This window comes from Aythya marila, assembly GCF_965140915.1.
Source record: "Aythya marila genome assembly, chromosome: 3".
NCBI lineage: Eukaryota > Metazoa > Chordata > Aves > Anseriformes > Anatidae > Aythya > Aythya marila.
Window position 1 is genome coordinate 92680915 of NC_139044.1, and position 6658 is coordinate 92687572.

The window sequence follows — 6658 nt, forward strand, 5'->3', positions numbered from 1 at the left end:
GATTGGTTTACTTTTTTGATGAGAACAAAGTAGTTTGTGGATAAAGTCTCTAGCAGCTGGAGTTGCATGCTAATTCTTTTTGCATAGTTAATAAGCATATGTTGTCATTTTAACCTGATATGTTAAAAGTGAATGTAGTGGGCTAGATGATTGTTACACTGAGTTTATTCTGTCTCACTATTTCAGGGCCTCACAGGCACTGGACAGCTAAAGAGCAGATCTGCTGAGAAGTGGTCAGGTAAGCTCTGCCATGTCTCAGTGCTTTTTCCTATTTCATATTTCTTCATGCATTTCTGTTTACTAACACATGGGAGCATGTTCATGCAGACTTTTAAAGTAAATAATTACTTCCAGCAATGTTTTCTTTCTTAACTGTGTGGAGATTGGGGTATAATGCCAATCAAAGCATTTGCTTCTGTAAGGTATGATACATTTCAGTTAAATGAAAGAAGTCAAGTATTTTAATGGTAAATATTATCATATGATACTTTATAAGTGCTCCTGATAAAAACAAGAGCTAATGTTTATTAAAAGAATGTTTACATTTTGGAAACAAATTAGTCACATGGTTTAGAAAGACAGTTGCTTATCTGTTGCTAGACAAAGGGGGGGGGTTCTTTGTTTTGTTTGCTTGTTTGTTTGTTTTTAATAACTTTGTTACATAAACTTCAAATTATATGTGAGATTATTGATTGATGATAAATGTTGCTGTTTGAAACATCATAAAAAGTCATCTCAAACAGAACTTAATCCATTCACCCAGAAGTGTCCACCTAATCACAACACAAAATGCACAAAATTTCTTGCTCTCTCATGGTTAGATAAGAGTTAATAAACAAAACTGAAGATGTGCACCAAATACACAATCCCAGACACATTTGTTACTCTGGCATCTTTTCCCCATGATTGGGGTCTGGTTGGTTTGTAGTTTTCAGTTACCAGTGTATCCCATGGTTACTTACAAGCACAGATTGTATTGTACAGCAAGATACAGTGAGCTTAATTTTCCTCTCCAAAGGGCTGCCTTAAAACTGGTTCATTTATATGGTACATCAGCTCTACAGGCCAAGGTCATATGACACAGCAATAGGATTTGTCTGCAAGTTACAGTCACATCAGTTTGAGTGTCCCACTGCAGTAAAACCCTTTCACCTACCCATCTTGCATATAGTTATGCAAATATGCTTTAGTCAGTCTATGTTACATCTATGCAGATAAGAAAAAAACACACTCTTCTGATATAAATACAGTTGCATCATAGATATAGCTATGATTATAAATTATTATACACCATAGCTTTTACTATATAAGTATTTCAGGAAAAACTCATATGCCTTACTGAATTAAGTAACTACACAAAACTCTGAGCTACCATTCCTGATGTGAGGTCCAGGGCTAAGTGTATAAAATGAATTTCACACTTGTACACTGATTTTTTGTTTGAGGGTAACTAGTGTAAACTCCTTGAGACCAAACTTCAATACATTCTGCAGAGCATTGTCCTGTACTATTATTGTCTCAAGTCTTCTTTTACAGTTATTATTTGTGTAAATTTAAAAAAATTAAAAAATAATAATATATATATATATATTGTTAAAATAATGCATTGTAAAATATTCTTGTATAGGGACTATTTAGAAATTAAAAAAAAAAAAAGGATAATAAGTTAATGTAAACAGTTCTTTATGCAAACCTTTGTTTTATTGATTTTCAGAAAATTAGTATGAAAATTACCCATAACTACATGTGCTGTTCTGTGCTAACTACAAAGCATATTTCACATCAATTTTGGGAGAAGCTTTACAGCTAATAAACTATGCCTTCTTAATAAAAACTAAATAAATAAATATCCATCTTCTTAATTTGTGACAGAGTAACAAGGAACTATGATTATTTTAATTAACAGTCAGCTTTAGGTCTTACATGAAAAGGTGTGATGTATTCCTCACATTCACCAAGACAGACATAATTATGAGGTCCTGAAAACGTACAGACATCAGAAAACATAGAAATGAACTTGTGCTATGGTTAATTCCAATACACTAATCACCCACTAACCATGTTTTCTTTGGATGAATTCACATACTAAGTGAATTCACATACTAAGTATATGAATTCATATGTCATACTGGCTCAGCTTCCCTTGTTAGAGATTTGGTCTAAGAAGGGAAGACATTTTCAAGGCTCAGAGTCAGAAGGCAATTTTCAAAACTATCTAGAAGCAGAGTCAAAAAAAAGCATCAAGTGGCTAAGTGCACAGTCACCTGCTGGGGCGGACCCCATGGATATGCACCACCAGGGACAGGCTCCTAGTAAAGTAACAGGTGAAGAAAAATTGCACTCCTGGACTGCTTTGTCTAACAGACTTGTTACATGTATTCAGGAGCCATTCTAACTGAAAAAAAAAAAATAATTAGATATTGCTATATTAACAAAATTTATCAGAAAATGAAGTTGCACCATGGGTCTGTTTCTTTCCCATACAACTTATCTTACACTGTTTGAACAGGATCATGTGAATGACAGAACTTTAGGAAGTATAGTATTCATGATATCACCTCAGAGAATATTAAGAATATTCTTCTGGCTCACTGATATCCTCAACATCCATTCAGAATAATGATACTATAGCCCTAAAGCTGAGAGATATTCCTCGCTGCACAGGCTCCATTCAGTCTATAACTCTGCAATAGCATCTCTATTATACTTGAATGTGTACTGACTTCCAAAACTGGGTTGTGTTGTTAATGACAGTGCATGAGTGCATGTAAAACAAATCACTGTGGTAGCTCTGAAGGAATGGGTGTGAAGACCTGGTCACTAGGCCCTACGAGCTGTGTCTCCTTATAACCAGGGACAGCCAGGACTGAGATGAGTATCTGGAATTTAGTAATATAACCAAGTTACCATCAGAATCAGGATACTTAACATATATTGGTGTACCAGTTAAAAGACATTTTATCATGAGAACATAGTTTATGGTAATACTCATGAAATATCATCCAGGCTTATTATCTGAGGGTTAAAATTATGAATAAGTGATGTCTTTTCTTTAAACAAATGTCAATTTGATCTACATCAATGATGTATTTTCTTTATATTTAACTGTAGGTTGAATAGGAGGTGTTTCGTACACCAACTTTCTAAGAATTTGTTTAAGTTTTGCAAGAGTTAAATGATACAGTCACATGTTAAAAATGACGGCAGAGAGGTATAAAATAAACTAAATGTTAGAGGGAAAAAATATTTGTTGATATTTGAAGGAAGAATATGAGCCAGTGAGGAAGGGAAGTCTTAGAAAGCTTCCATAATGTATTGTATTAACTAGCATAAGGACTAAATAGGGATACCACTGTTGGAAATCAGTGCTCTCTATACAACCTACTTAATGCTTTTTTTTTTTTTCCTGGAAATGTAACCTGAATTCATTTATACTGCTGTTGAATTTCATTTCATGACTTGGGAATGGAAGAAGATGAAATTTTGGGGGAAAATATTCATACAGGCATTATCATAGAATAGATTATAAATTCATCTTGTATGATAAAGTACTCCCTCATTGCTCTGTCAGTACATATGTATTTTTAAGGCTCAGAAAGTCTGAGTTCACTTGTAGATGCATTTTTTTAAGGAAGGAATCAAAGCACTGAATTTTACTACAAGATTGGAATTATTTAAAAAAAAATGTAGTTTACAAAAATTTCAAAGGCTGGCTGTAGTTAAAAATGTGTCTAAAGGATGAAGACTCTTTTAGTATCTATTTCAAGTAATCTTCTGTTGTCAATATATTGACAAAAGGAACCTATTAGTGAGTAAATACACAGAAAATAAATAAAATAAAATAAATAAAATAAAATAAAATAAAATAAAATAAAATAAAATAAAATAAAATAAAATAAAATAAAATAAAATAAAATAAAATAAAATAAAATAAAATAAAATAAAATAAAAACAATTGGATGCTAGATAGAAAAATAAGTCTAGTGCATTCTGAAGTTTTCTGCCCTACTAAAAATACAGATATATTCTGTGACCTCCATCAGTTATTAGAATCTAGGAGTTATAAAAATGGTGTCTTACCTTATCTCTTTTACCACATTGGTCTATGGAGTTAGAAAAGATACACAGGTAACTTTCTCAGACTGATTAGAGCCTCAAAGACAATCAACATCTGCCACTTTGTTGTTAGCTAATTATATTTTTGCCGTTCTTTTTATTGCTCATTGAGACCTGACTCAATGTCCTTTGAAACCAAAAACGGATTTTCAGTCCTTTCATAGTCTCTGGTTGACTGAGTCATTTATTCTACAACTCAGTAGAACATTTTAAAATTACTGAAGTATGTGTCCAAGTTGTACAAATCTGGAACGAATTTTTCATTCTCAATCAGAAACAATCTCTGTGAACTTTAACATAAGAAATGCAGATTTCTAAACTTCTACTAAAAATGTATCACTCTGAAAATTTTTTGTGTTGTTTTGTTTTGTTTATAAAAAAAATTAATAAAAGGCTGTGTTTAGTACTTATTGAAAGACATAAATGCTTCCTTTCCTAAAATATTTGATTTATCTTTGAAATCTAAGATTTTTAGCAGAGAATAGCAAAATTTCTTGAGACATTTTCAGGCTTTCATACTTCAGATCTGTACATCAGAAGAAAGTTTTATAGGAGAAAGATCACATCTATGCTGTAGTGGTAAAGGACACACATTCAGACATGAAAAGGAAAAAAATGAAAGAAGAGGCAGGGTAGTTGATTCTGTAAATCCTATGTATTCCCAAAGAAGTTGTCGAGATACTGTATAGACAGAATTGAAAGTTTCTGATATATTTTAGCAACATTTGTTTGGATGTACAGTAGGATGATGGAAATGCTTCAGTGCCCTGATGAGAGCAGTACCTTATTGATTTAATTGAGGTACAGTTACTTCTTATTGTTACTATGAGATGTTATTATAAAAGATGAGAATACTTGCTTATATCATGTCTAGCACTGTTCTTGCCACACTGGATGCATTCTTTAATGATGGATCTGTTAAGCTCACACAAAAAAACAGTGAATGCCTTTGCTATATGCCCTTGCATTACAAGATCTACACACTGTGTTACAAATAATAAATCAAAGTTTTTGAGAACCAAAGAGTTGAGCTCCTTGTTTATGACTTCTTAGAATTCTGGCTTTCTTTTTCTCTTCTTCTGCAAACAGAACAAAATGTGAGACTATTTTGTGTGATGGTTTAACATATTCATTTTCCATATTAATTTCTCAACTAGTAACTCATTTTATTTCTTCTTGAACTTCTTAACAACCCCATACAACCATTGTAAAAATTCAGTGTAGAGCTTTTGGACAAGCAACCTATGCCTTTTCCTGTTTTTCTTCTTTTTCTTCCTCTTCTTCCCAAAAGAAAGTTTGTTCATAATTACTTCAGATGAAAAGATAATCAAGGTCATTCTCATTCAAATGAATGCTACTACTTTCTGTTAATATTTGACTTCAGAGTACCCTTTAAGTGGATGGGCTTTTTTCTTTATTCTGTATGATATTTTGGACATTATACATTTTTTAATATATCTATATTAAAATCCATCATGTAGAGACACAAGCAATTGACTAGCATGCTCTGTAAGGGTAAACTCCAGTTAAGCAAAGTAGCTATTTGATAGAGAATTCAATCAGATGATCTTACTCAGGTTTCACTCTCTAAAGTCCATGCTGATATCAACAATTGAAACAGGAATCTGAGATTTAAATTTCATCTTTAGTCATCTTTTATAATTTAATTTTATTCAAACAGAAGGCATATCTGTTAAGCACTGCACTGAGTTATTCCAGCCAATGCCCTGCTTAGCAGGCAGTCTGAAATAGCCTTGACCCAGGAAGAGCACTTCAAGATACTGCACCCTTCCATAGTGCTGATGCCTATGATCTGGTAGACCTTTGCTCCATTTGTTGTCTTGCTGATAATTGTAGCTGTCAATGAGGAATAGTGATTGCAGTTCTCTGTCAGAGACACTGTTACCCTGAATGGCCCTTTCACTTTCATCCAAGTAGATGCAGCTTTACGAAAGGTCTCACTATATAAACCAGACTAAAAATGTTGTGCATAGAAAATGGAAGTTTTGCAGTACCAACAGCAAGATGCAGCTTTTAATGTTATCAGAACTAGCTTTTCCATGTGGAAGATGAAAATATTTGCCCAGGAATCCGTTTGAGTCTATATCTCAGCTAGGAAATCAAGTTAATCTATTTATGGTAGCTGTCACTTTATTTTCAGTAACCCCATGATCACACAGATAAATTTCATCTATATAGAGGAATAGATTATATACTCCTTCAATATCTCTACCAGTAGAGTTTTGCATGATGATAGGCAAATTTCTCAAACTAAAACCAAATGGTGTGTTTCTTATTTTCTTGAGTTCTTACAAAAATTTTGGGATCTGGTTTTCATCAGTTACAAGTTGCACCATCAGGAGTTGTGCTTGAATATGCAAAGTTCTATATAATTTCAAAATCAAGTCTTGTGCATCCCAGGTTATTTAACAGCTATGAATGGTTTTTATTTTAACTTCAGATATATGACAATAAAAACTACTAACTTTGCTGAGGTATTCAAATACTATATCCAAAAGTGGCACATTAAGCCAACTGGGAA